Raw genomic sequence first — 13,872 nt, 5'->3', positions numbered from 1 at the left:
ATAAGGTCGAGAAGTGATGACTGTTATTATATGACAGTTCAGCCAACCAAATCAATTCATCCCATTCTCTTTGGTCGTGCAACAATTGGCATCTCAGGAATTGCTCAAGACTCTGGTTTACCCTTTCGGTCTGACCGTCTGTCTGTGGGTGATGACTCGAAGAGAGATGAACCTCTATCCCCAGTGTCTTGCATAATTGTCTCCAAAACTTGGAGATGAACTGAGAGCCACGATCTGTGACTAGAACATTAGGTAGACCATGGAGTCTGACTATATTCTGGAGGAATATCTCTGCCAATGAAGAAGAGGTTGGTAATTTCTGTAATGGGATGAAGTGAGAAGCCTTGGTGAACATGTCCACAACTACAAGGAGAGTGTTATTTCCCTTCACTGTACGGGGTAAATCCACTATGAAATCCATAGATACAGACTGCCAAGGGGCCTCAGGAGTGGGCATTGGAAGTAATAAACCTACATAGCCTTGATGTGATATCTTCCCCTGAGCACATACTGGACATGTGTGGACATATTGTCGTACATCGCTAGCTATATGAGGCCACCAACAATATCGCCTGAGTAATTCAAGGGTTCTTTTGTATCCAGGATGGCCAGCCACACTATGTGAATGACACCATTCCATCGCCTGATTCTGAAGGGGTACTGAGGGTATGTACAGTCTGTCTTGAACGTACTGCAACTCTGACTTGACCGTAGACTGATGTTGGGACAAAACCTCCATAGCAACAGGTTCCTGTTGAGCTCTCTTTACCTGCATAAGAAACTCAACTTCAGTAGTGAGTCCCCCTATGATCCTTTGAGGAGCAATGATGCTAGGGGGTGTCTCTTCCGTAATCAAAGGAACAAAGCCCAACCTGGATAAAGCATCCGCTTTACCGTTTTGTCTGCCTGCACGATAATGTATACGGAAATCATATTCATTAAAAAACTGTGTCCATCTCATTTATCTCATTGACAAAGCTTTAGCAGATTTGAGATATTGAAGATTTCGATGATCCGTCATGACTGTGACGGTATGATTCGTGCCTAGAAGATATTGTCTCCATTCCTCTAACACTTTTTTAATTGCCAGTAATTCTCTTTCCCCCACGGTGTAGTTTACTTCGGCAGGAGTTAGTTTATGCGAATAGTAGGCTACCGGAAGGAGTTCCCCCGTATTGGAATCTGCCTGTGAGAGTACTCCCCCAACTGCCACCTGGGAGGCATCCACTTCCACCACATACGGACTAGACGGATCAGGATGCTTCAAAATAGGAGCTCTAGTGAATGCCTCCTTCAATGTACAGAAAGCTTTATGAGCTTCCGCCGACCACTGAAAGGACACCCCCTTTTTAACAAGTGAGTAATGGGAGCCACTAAATCGGAGAACTGATGTATAAACCTCCTATAGAAGTTTGCGAATCCAATAAATTGTTGGATTTCCTTGACAGATGTCGGGGCTGGCCAATCTAAAACAGCACTGACCTTCTGTGGATCCATACTCAATCCGGTTGCTGACACTATGTATCCCAAGAAAGAAACCTGATGTCTGTGAAAGAAACACTTATCTAGTTTACAAAAGAGGGAATTGTCATGTAGACACTGCAAGACCTCCTGGACATGACCTATATGTTCATCAAGAGTCCTTGAGTAGATCAATAAATCATCAATGTAGGCAATGACCGACCTTTCGAGGAACTCCTTCAGCACCTCATTGATGAAATATTGAAATGCTGAAGGAGCATTGCAAAGCCCAAAGGGCATCACCCTATATTCATACAGGCCAAACTTAGTGCAAAACGCCGTCTTCCACTCATCTCCCTCTTTGACGCGGACTAGGTGGTAGGCTCCCCTTAGATCTAATTTTGTGAACCATTGTGCCCCTTTAATTTGGTCTAAAAGAGAGGAGATGAGCGGTAACGGATATTTGTTTTTCACTGTTATGTTGTTGAGGGCTCTGTAATCGATACAACAGCGTAAGCCCCCCTCCCGTTTAGGGATGAAAAAGAGCGATGAAGAGGCAGGTGACCCAGAAGGTCTAACAAAGCCAAGGTCTAACATGGTATCGAGGTATTCCCTTAAGTACACGTTTTCTTTTTCCGTAAGGGAATAGACCCTGCTGGTGGGTATACGAGCCCCGGGTTGTAAATCAATCCTACAATCGTATACACGATGAGGGGGTAAACTGGTTGCTTTTTCTTTGTCAAAAACGGATTTAAAATCCAAGTACACTGAGGGCAAGTCACTATCAGGTTGATCATAAGGTAAGGAATATTCAGGACTGCTCAAAGCTGATACGGAAGGCAGAAAGGGTACTGTGATCGGGTTTGGTACAACGGATCCCCCTCTAGTCGTCCCATCATAATGGTGGTCTCTGCAGTCTACTCCAAAAGCAATCTTGGACGTTTTCCAGTCTATGTGAGGGTTATGAAACCTCAACCATGGAAGGCCTAGTACAACCGGAAACTGAGGTGATTCTATCATGTCGAAAACAAGAACTTCTCTGTGTGTGTCCTCTATTATCGTTTCCAAAGGGATACTGGAATGTGTTATGGGACCGTTTTTTAATAAACTCCCATCTATGGTGTACACTTCTTCCTGTGTGTCTTTTTGCACTCTGGGAATGTGATGTGTATGAGCCCAATGACAATCCATAAAATTACCAGAGGCTCCCGAGTCAATCATGATGGGTTGTGTGATTGTAGAAGATTTCCAAGACAGGGTGGATGGTATAAAGAAATGTCCTATATTTGACATAATGGAGGAGACCATGTGTGCCATAGGACCCGATTGTAAGGTCTCAGTTACCTTCGGGTCTGTCAGTTTTCCGCTTTGCGGGATTGCTTGGGTTTCACGGGACATTCTCTGAGGAAATGCCCTGCTTTACCACAATAAAGACATAACCTGTTGTCTCGTCGTCTTTGTTTTTCCGATTCACTTAGTGGCCCTCTAATACTACCTATTTGCATAGGTTCAGGTTCTTCGGTTTTTATTTCGGGCTCTACCCTTCGTTCCTTAGGGGTGGGTCTAGGGTAGTCACTCCTTCCCTTGTCTTTTCTTCTCTCACCTAACCGGTGATCCAGTTTCACTACCAAATCTATTAGCTCGGGACAGGTATCAGGAGGGTCCACAACATGAGCTAGTGCATCTTTTAGTTCGTCTCTTAAGCCTTTATAGAATAAAGCACTACGCTTGTCTACTGGCCAATCTGCTTCAACCACTAATCTATTAAAGGTAGATATATAGGTGATTAAATCCTTTGATCCTTGTTTTAAATAAAGCAATTCTGTGTCTGCGGCATGTGTGAAAGAATGTTTGTCAAACATTTTTCTTAATTCTCGTCGAAAAGAATCATAATCTAGGAGTAAAGGATCATCCTTCTCTATCAAAGGAATCGTCCAATTGGCTGCTGACCCACCTAAATATGATAATACAAAAGCAACCTTAGCCTGATCATTCGGAAAACAGGGGGCTTTACATAAAAAATGCAATTGGCATTGGGTTAGGAAAGCTGCGCATTTCGAGGGATCCCCATAGAATCTTTCAGGAGGAGCAAGAGGGATGGTGTGTGGTGTAACGACTTGCACTATAGGATTGGGACTACTAGCTCCTGCACCGTCTATTCTATTCAGGCTCAAGTTATCTAGTCTGTCTGCTATGGACTGTGTTTCCCGCTGTAGATTGCCTACCATGCTAGCTACGTCTTGAAGGGTGAGATCCATGGCACCTGGGAGACAATTTGATAAAGGCTTCGCGTTCTGTAATGCACGCACCTTTGTCTCGGAGGTGTCCTGGATCCTCGCCGCTAAAACCCTGATTCCCCCTGTCACCCCTCGGAACACAGGATTGTACACTGAATCCCAAGTTGTAACTAGGGGGAACACAGGGGAACAAAACAAGGGTAGTAAAGGGAAAAGAAATACGCCTCCTCTCTCTTCTGTGGTCTGTGTAAGACAGTATGTGTCTGCAGCACCTGGATCTCTAATAAGACAAAAACAGGAAAACGTGAAAAACCAACCCCCCTTTAATTACTCTTTTGTGTTGTACTATTATGGTCTAGAATGACTAACTACGTGTACCTTTAGTAGAATGTAACACCACTCGAACCAATATTCAAACTATGCCAGGCGAACTTCCTGTGACAGTCTTGAGTGTTTTCAGCACACACAGCTTCTGTATACAATATAAACAAATAAGACAATGCTTCCAAAATGCCTACATCCAGAACACGACTATTATGCAATTCACTCACCACGTGTATATCATAACTGCAACTCTAATTTGAAGCACGAGTCACTGATAAAACACGGGACTCCAAAAGAATCAAACTCGAATTTCTCAAAAGGAAAAATAAACTCCACAGTATGTCTTTCTACTGTGGCAGACCTTCGCACATGAAACCAGGAGGCAATTCAAACTCAAAAATAGACTCTACGAGACCAAGACAAGCCGTCTCGACTCTCTAAGAAATAAACACCAGCACTCCACACCTGGAGCCGGAAATCACTGAAACAAAATGCCGACACCCTACCTCCTCGGACGCCGACCTCAGATAACCTCAGATACCGACCCGGAACGAAAACAGGAAAAGCTTAGCTAAACGCGAAGCACTTCCTTGTTCCATGGGGCGGGTTATATTCCGTTTCACTACATTGTGCGCATGCGTGCATACTGCGCATGTGCACCAGTCTATGGGGCTCCTTTTGCCAACCACTGCCAACCACTGTTCTCGTATGCTCATACCTCAATTTTCTCCACTTGTGCGTCGCCTATTTCCCACGCATCCGGCAGGCATGACAGGTGGTATCTCATTCTTAGAACAGTCAGGACTAATAAGGCTGTTCAAGATGTTAAAAATGCTTCTGGAGGGGAGGAGCCAAGCTCGCGTCCGAGATGGCCGCGTTTTAGCTCGGCTCCGTTCACTCTCCTGTCTGCAACAAATATCCTGTACTTTATCCTGCCCCGGGAAGTATTCCACGATGTGCAGTGGAACGACGATACCTCACAGGCACTTACCGTTTGCTCCGGTGATTCCTGGGTGTCACGGATCCTGAGTTACGCCCCTGTCTGCTTCGGGGCCTCCGGAGCGGCCGGACCTGGCACTCCTTGGCGGCGCCCGGGCTGGACGGGGCGCGGTGGCCGGCCCTTGGTGGTGGTGTGGAGTCGGTCGGAGGGGCCGATGTGCTGATAGACCGATTGCGGCCTCCCGGGCCTGGTCCGGCGATCCTGCGGCCTGGTGTTGGGGAGCTGACTTCCGTGGACGGGGTTAACCGTACATCTGGCTCGTCTCCCCTTTGTTCTCCGGCCCGGCCATTTTGAGTTCCTCCGCCCGGATTCGGAGAACGGTGCCGGCGGCGTGTGGGGTGCCGGCGCATCGCCTTCTTCTGGTGGCTCCCCTTCCTGCCCTGGTGGCACCTCCGCTGGTGGTTGCCGGTATCCTGTTTTGCCCCGCTGATATCCGGGCGGGGGTCGGTGTTCGCAGCGGCCCCGCCGGGCCTCTAAGATGGCGGCCGGCCCCGTGACTCTCGGCCTTGCGGGGACCGGCGATGTGGATACGCCACGCGGCACGTTTGCTGAGTGCTGTAAAGGTGAGCCTACGCTTGGCGACATCCTCGCCGCCCTGCGCTCCTGGGGGGCATCCATGACCGCACCGACCGCTATCCTGGAGAGGGGTCCCTTTGTTGGGCCTGCCGGACCCCCCTTGGTTTGTGCGGCTTCATCTCTGTTGTGTGCTGCTGGAACTTTCCTTGGGGTCGTGGACCTGGAGACTGCTGTTGGTGTGGATGTACGGGGGTCCGCTGCCCTTCTTCGTCCTGTGCCTCCTTATACTCCGGAGGTTCCCCGGCTGGATCCCGTCTGGACCGACCTCGATGGGTCTCTTTTTCCTCTTTTGCCTCACATGGCCGAACGAAGATCCTGTGACGGCGCCGCTGGACCGGCTTTCTCCGTATTCTCATCGGAACTTTGCCTGCTTTGCCTGAAGTGGTTACTGTACTTTCTGGATCATCCGGGTCGCGATCGCTATGACTTGAGTGTATTTTTGATTCGACTCCCTGTTATTCACCTCCGGTTCCATGTGTTCTGGTTCCTGGTGCGTTGGACGACTACAGTTTGCGAAAAACGAGGACAGCGTTGAGCTGATCTTGCCTCTGTGGACTGTTATTTTGTGGTATGGTTGGGTGATCCGTTCATAATTATATGATTATGTTTGATACGTCTTTACGTTCCTGGAGCTTATCCGTGTGTTTACTATCTTCCCCTGGGCTCTGAGTGTTTTCGGGCGGGGGGGTGGGAGCTGAAGGGGTTTTGATTATGTGGCTCCTCTCCCGCTGTTTTTCCCTGTTTTCCCTTCCCCCCCCTTTTAATCTAAGTGATTCTTTCTTTCTTATATTTCTCTATATTTCGGGTTCTAATTAGGGCGACAGGCACGCTGCTGGGGGGTAGGCCATAGCCTTCTGCAGGGGTGCAGGGTGGGCTGTGCGGGGTGGTGGGGGGGTCTGTTTATTGTATCTTTCCCTGTTCCTCTTTTTGGTTCTATGGCTCTTATGTATCCCCTAATTTCGCGGCGCGGTGTCGGCACGTTGCCCCCCGGGGTGTTTGTGCTGGCATGGCCCTTTTGGTATGTCTGCTGTCACGGTTTACTACGCACTCATTTCTCCTGTTGCCACTAGTTCCATGTGCCGAATTAGTATTGGGTGCTTTGTTAGCCGTGGGGGGCGTGCACTGACGCCGCGCCCTCACTTTCCCCCTCCCCTTTTTTGATGTCCTCTTCCTCCCCTTTTTTCCCTTTCCCCCCCCCATTTTCTTTTCCTCCCTTGGGTTGTTGTAACGGAGGGCTTTTAGTCTTGTAAGCGTATTTTTCGCTGTTTTATTATTATGTGCCCTGGTAGTGGTGGGTGGGTGCTGAGCAGCGATTGTGATTGTTTTTGATGTGGGACTCACGTTCTGCCTTTGCCAAAATGTACTGTGCTTTTGGTCTTTTCCTGTATTCGAGACTTCGGCTTGCTCACGGCCCACCACGGCCCTCTGGACTTTACAGATTGTCGTTATCCTGTGACACCCTTTTTTCTAATATAAAATTAACCTACTTTTATCCTGTCCGTGTTGGCGACTCAAAGACTTGTTGCCCTTGCCTTTCATATGAGCTATTTAGAAATCCTGTTGACTCTCCTGTATTGCCTCGTATGTCTCTTTATTGTGGTGGCCGGCCCGGTGGGTTGTAGGCCCGTATCTGTGAGCGCTTTCTGTACAATAAAGGTTTAAAAAAAAAAAAAAATGCTTCTGGAGCTGTTGGGGGCATTAAGAATCACCTTTGAAAAGTATTCCGCCTTAACCCTGTTAATCTCTTTTTTGTAGCCAGCGATCTTAGATTTCCAAATGAGCTTGTCCTTATCCAAATATGCCTGTCTCCACCTCCTTTCTGCATGTTTACATTCTAATTTCAAGTTCTTTAAGATGTCCGTGAACCAGGGGGCCAAAGGTCTTCCCCTACTTCTATGATTTTTTAAAGGGGCGAGTAAGTCTAAAACCGATATAATCTTCGAGTAGAGAGAAGCATAATTCTCCTCTACCTGCTTGTCTGGTGAAAAACAATCCTCTACCTGAAACAGAGGAACAGGGCCCCTTTTACGCACAAGAGACTTCCAGTCTCTACTGACGTACTCACTCATGGAGCCGAAAGCCCTAGTGTTGTGAGTAGCAGAGTTCACAAATAATTTGATCAAAAAATGATCTGTCCAATCCATAGGTAATATTTCCCCAATAGTAAGAAGATGGGCCTCTGAAAAAGTTAAATCAAGCAGGTGCCCGCCTTTATGAGTGGCCTTGGACACTTGCTGAAGGAGGCCAAGGCCTTCGCATGAATGAAGAACATTAACGTAGCCTGCGTCAAGGGAACCATTCAACCAAAGATTAAAGTCTCCCAGGATCACCAATCTACGGTGAGTGGTGGCCATATTGGTAAAAGTTTCCAATAAAAGTTGCTGCTGATATACTTTAAAAATCCCAGGGGGTCTATAACAATACCATTCAATTTTGGTTTATGGCAGATTTTATAGCCAGGCGGACAGGCCCAGCCAGGATTGACCTCACAATCAAGGTGAGTCCAAGTCTCCGTCATAAACAAGGCATCAAGCTCATGAGATTCAAGCAGCAGCTGAATTTCCACACTGTGCTTAGGCAATGATCTAACATTAAGAAGCCCACAAGCAAGAAGGCCATTAACCAAAAAGTCTGCCAATGGAGAAGCGAATTCAGCAAAACAGAGTGCCCCCATGTCTCTACCCTGCTCTCCAATATAATGAAGTTCTTCACTGGAATAGCTTCTGGGACCACCCCCATTGCCTAAACCCAGGGGAACCACAAAAGGGGCAGCATGGCTGGCGCTGAGCGCATCCTTGGCGCGGACGGGCGCAGACGGGCTTGCCTTTGGCGCGCTCGCGCCAGCGTCGAGTTTTAATGCAGCTGAGACGTGGAGAGCGTGGGGAGCTAGACCGCTAACCCCGCTTACTCCCAAGATGGCGGGTCCGCTCGCACGGATGGACCCGCAAATCGAGGAGACCGGGAGGTTCTAGCGAGAGGGAGGAAAGGCAAAGTCACCCCCTATTCATCCAGAATAAAGTGCAGGTAAGTGTAGTTTAAAAGCAAAAACAACATAAATTATTAAAAACTGCAAAAAAACGCAAAGTCAGTTCCTCACCACACTCAATCATACAGCCTCAGAGCTGCCAATGAAATGCTGCGCGCTCGCGCCAGCGTCGAGTTTGAATGCAGCCGAGACGTGGGGAGCTAAACCGCTAACTCCGCTTACTCCCAAGATGGCGGGTCCGATCACATGGACGGACCCTGCAAATCGAGGAGAGCGGGAGGTTCTAGCGAGAGGGAGGAAAGGCAAAGTCACCCCCTATGCATCCAGAATAAAGTGCAGGTAAGTGTAGTTTAAAAGAAAAAACATAAATTATTAAAAATGGCAAAGAACTGTAAAGTCAGCTCCTCACCACACACAATCATACAGCCTCAGAGCTGCCAAACAAACGCTGCGCGCTCGCGGCAGTGTCGAGTTTTAATGCAGCCGAGACCTGGAGAGCGTGGGGAGCTAGACCGCTAACTCCGCTTACTCCCAAGATGGCGGGTCCGCTCGCACGGAAGGACCCCGCAAATCGAGGAGAGCGGGAGGTTCTAGCGAGAGGGAGGAAAGGCAAAGTCACCCCTATGCATCCAGAATAAAGTGCAGGTAAGTGTAGTTTAAAAGCAAAAACAAAATAAATTATTAAAAATGGCAAAGAACCGCAAAGTCAGCTCCTCACCACACACAATCATACAGCCTCAGAGCTGCCAATGGTAGTGAGGTGTAGAGTAGTATTTGTCATCCGTGGTAGTGTGGTGTAATGTAGTTTGGTTCATGTGTGGTGTAGTGTAAAATGCTTCATGTGGTGTAGTGTAGCATTCCTCATATGTGGTAGTGTGGTATAGTGTAGTATGCGAGAAGGTACATGGTATTGTGTAGTAGAATGTCCTCTCTATGTAGTGCAGTGTGTGGTTTGGTGTAGTGTGTGTTCTAGATGAATGCAAGCTTTAGTGTAGTGAGCAGTCTAGTGCTGTGAGCTCTCTGGCGCCACGTGTTCTTTCCAGATGTAGTTTAAATTAATCATATGTAAAACAGAAGCAACAATTACAGCCTTTATTTGTGTCATTAAATCTCTATTTCTGAATCTCTTCTCTGCAGTGATGACGACTCTGGATCCTGACACAGCCCATCCTCTGCTTCTCCTTTCTGAGGGGTGTAAACGTGTGAGACGCACAGAGACGGCACAGCACCTGCCGGACACCCCAATGAGATTCACCTACTACCACTGTGTGCTGGGAAGGGAGGGGTTCACCTCCGGCAGACATTACTGAGAGGTGCAGCTGATGCAGGAGGAGGTCGCATGGCATGTGGGGATCGCAGCAGAGTCTGTGAACAGAAAGGGAGACTTTACATGGTCACCTACATACACCCCCAGCATTAGGGGCTTCTCACGAGGGGACAAAGGGGTTCGAGGGGAGGTGAGAGCCTTGTACTGACCCTGTGCGCAGGTGGGAGGGTCAGTACAAGGCTCTCACATCCCCTCAGACCCCTCTGTCCCCTTGTGAGAAGCCCCTAATGCTGGGGGTGTATCTGGACTACGAGGGGGGGCGGCTGTTCCTGTAGGATGCTGACTCCATGGAGCTTCTCTACACCTTCCCACAGGCGCCCTTCACAGAGAGGTTTACCCGTTATTCGTTCTCCGGAAAGGAGCGGAGCTGAGGCTGGTGTGAGAGCTACAGAGAGCTATAGCCCCTTATCCCCTCCTCCATTCTGAAGTGATAACAATGTAACAAGGAGTACAAGCAGAGAGCTTTTAAATAATAAAATGATCCATTTTGGGAAAAGTCTCTTGGAATGGGCCCGTTATCAGGATGTTTATTTCAGCTTTAAAGGAATCCTCTACCCCTGCAGCCTGTGCAACAACCTGTTGTACTTTCATTTCCTGCTGTTCAGCCAGTATGCATGAGGGTGTGTTTGGAATGTTGGAGTGCCTGATGACTGTGTGGAATGTTGGTCTGCCTGGTGGACTGGAGGAACGACAGTTGGAGAGAGTGGGCTTCGCAGCAAAGATGCAGCTCCTGGTGGGGCTACGAATTAGCCATGAACTAACTTTACCATCTTATCTACTTGTAACTACCATCCTGTAACTTGCTTAATATACTTCTACTTTGGTTTACCACTCGGCTACCATCCATCATTTCAACATTTGTGACAATTTTAAGAGAAAAAACACTGCGTGAACTATCTAAAAGTCTACAGGAGGTGAAGAAACTTATTACAAAAAAACAACTACGCATACTGATATCAATTTCTACAGAAACTTCTTCAAAACCAAGGAAAAGAACGCCCATCTGCCCCACCAGTGTCCTCCACCAACGGGGCAGCCTGCTCTGGGTGCTTCACGTTCCTTCAATGACGTTTATTTACCCAGTTTTCTACAATTATTTAAACACCTGCCTGTGTGCCAACCCAGTATTTACATTGAGCGTATGCTGTACATCGTTACGCTTTGAGCACTCTACAGTGAGCAAATGGCAGTGCTTCTCGCATGTCATAACTGTTGGTGAGTTTTCATGTGATTTATGTTTTAACAGAACTAAATATGCTGTTTATGCGCCCATCGAACTCCGCCTTTGTGAGCTTGTCTGGTAGAGTCTGTCATGGCATCAACACTTCATCTTTGGACATTGGCTGTACAAAGGATTTCGTACTTTCACCTCTAGCTTGAGCATCTCTGACAGAGTCTTGTTAGGTCTCGCCTGTCGATGCGCATGCGCATCGAGCTTGCGAGCCTATTGCGGCGTAAACAACTTTTAACTAAGCAGCAAGGAATCGTGGCGATTCCTTGCAGTGCCCGTGACTTTTAAGCTCAATGCGCATGTGCATTGAGCTTAAAAGCGCGTGCACAGCCGCAATCACCGTCAGCCGCATTCCTCCGACACCTTTTGAAGTGAAGCTTAGCTTCACTTCAAAGGCCCGGCTTCTTAACACCCACATGCCGCTCTCCCCGCTCCGCCCCCTCCCCTGCCCGCCTTGTGCATTTCTTTCTCGGCCTTTAGTCGTCACTCTCCCTCAGAGCCTCCTCTCCACCCCCTCCCCTGCTGCTCTTTCACGCCCCCTCCCCTGCTGCTCTTTCACGCCCTCTCCCCTGCTGCTCTTTCACATCATTTTGAGCGCAAGTGAAAATAGGGCTGGAAATTTTGTTGCAGGGCTCGTTTTCATTGCTCATCATTGCGCACCTTTTTATTAGCTCAGCAACGAGCCCCACAGTTTCTTTTCAGCATTCAAGGACTCGCATGGGAAGCCTCAAGAACAGCGTGCGATGGCAACTCCTCCCGGTCTGGCCTTTGCACCCTATTGTGGAATTTGCGTCCCACCGAAGCCCGCCTCACCGGCTCTTCCAGCAGGCTGCTTCATGTAAAATCCCCCCCTTGCTCTACTTGTAATCACTTGACTGTAAGGGACGTCTGCAAATAGCAGTACACAACACAGTAAAACCAACATGCAGGGATTGGCAATTTAATTAAACTCACAATCTCGGATGTGCAGCTTGGGGCACTGCATGGTCTTTTGTTATGAGAAGCCTCGAGAACAGAACGCGGTAGCCCTTTCACCCAATCTGGGCATCGCAGCCTAGTCATGGAATTTGCGACCTGCTGAAGTTCCACCCAACGGCTCCTCATGCTGGCTGCTTCACAGGAACAAGCCTCTGCTCTATTTACAATCACTTGTTTATTTACATGACTGCCACGGGAAAATAAAGACGCCGATCAAAGGGGGTGAATAGAGAGGACCCTATTCCATTTACTGCTTGTTCTGAACGCCAGTTTCACTTTCGCGGTTGCGTCACTTTCACGGCCGCGCAGCCAATGCTTGTTTTTGTGAGCTTGGGAACTGAAGACACTGATTGCTTGATATTTTGATTTTATTTGTATTATGTTATTTATAGTATGTGCCTTTCCTTCCAGCTATCCGCTGCAGAAAGCCTGCATTCTTCCTTGTTTTAGCATTCTCCATTGTGTATCTCTCCTCTCGTGCTGCTGCTTGTTCCCGTGTGCGCCTCCCCACCCCATTCCATGTTGCACTTGCCCGTATACTTCTCCATGTTGCTTCCACCCTCCCCTGTCGTTCTGTGCCCCCCTGCCCTCCCGTGTGTTGCTTCCTTGTGTCACCCTCCACTTGTTGAATCCATGTCCCCCGCCTTCCCTGTGCTACTTGCGTGCCCGTCTGCCCTGCCCATGTTGCTTCAGTGACCACACCAGCCCCCATATTGAGTCTGATCCCCCTGTTGCTTCACCCCATTACTTCTGCTCCTGTTGCTTCCTCTCCATTTACACCCAATTAAAAAAAGTGTTTTGTTTTTAGTTATTGATTTGAATTTCTACAGTAACTAAAAAAAAAATATTTTTGTAGAGAGGATGCAGACTGCTATGTAAAAGTTTTTTGTTTTACTTCAGCCATGCTGCACAGCTTCAATGATGCTGCACAGTGTGGTATTCAACCATTGCCAAAGCCAATAAGTCACAACGATGATACCTATTGACTTTGCCAGTGTTTGTTGCAGTTGCCTTTATACAATGTTTAGGTTACAGTGTAGCATTGTAACTTTGAACAAGGAGTGCTTGGTTAGGTTGTGATTTAACCTCGTCGCATTCAAAACACAATACTCCCAATAAAATTTGTGCGCTTTTAGTTAAAAGCATGAAAATGTAACCAGCCATAAAAGAGAAGGCTCCGAGATAGGTTAGCGAAATATCACAGGAACATCAAAAGTGCTGAGGGGACCAACAAGCATATACATGCTCTACAGCACCCACCCAACGACCAGGAAAGCACTTTTTATACTTTAATTTTTAATATGCTGGTCCTTAGTACACAAGTGGCATACAATAGTTTACTTGCACCTGCATCCTTCAGACTACAACTCCCTTTCAGGACTAGTTACATTTGCGTCTCTAACTGGATCTGCCCTTAACAGTACCAGTGTATACTTTCTGTCCATCTGTGGATTCCTTTGGCGTTTTACACCCCAGCACACTGCCCTCCAAGAAGCCTCGCTCCTCAATGAAGGGCTGAATGCCAGGGGTTGTGGCAGTGGCGGCTGGTGGATTTTGGAAGTTGTTTTGCTGGGCATACAGTAGCAAACGCCTCAGAGTTCAAAAGCACTCCATAGCACCCAGCTTCAGGCTTTGCCAACCCCTGGGCCGTGTACCTTCACAGGCTTTCAAATCATCCGTGAGCACATACCCTTAAACACGAGCTCAGGCATGCAAGCTAACATACACAGACACAGTCGCAGGCACGCACCC

The sequence above is a fragment of the Lissotriton helveticus genome, chromosome 5_1 (assembly GCF_964261635.1).
Source record: "Lissotriton helveticus chromosome 5_1, aLisHel1.1, whole genome shotgun sequence".
Taxonomy (NCBI): domain Eukaryota; kingdom Metazoa; phylum Chordata; class Amphibia; order Caudata; family Salamandridae; genus Lissotriton; species Lissotriton helveticus.
The sequence above is the reverse complement of the archived record's forward strand: the minus strand, read 5'-3'. Positions refer to the sequence as shown.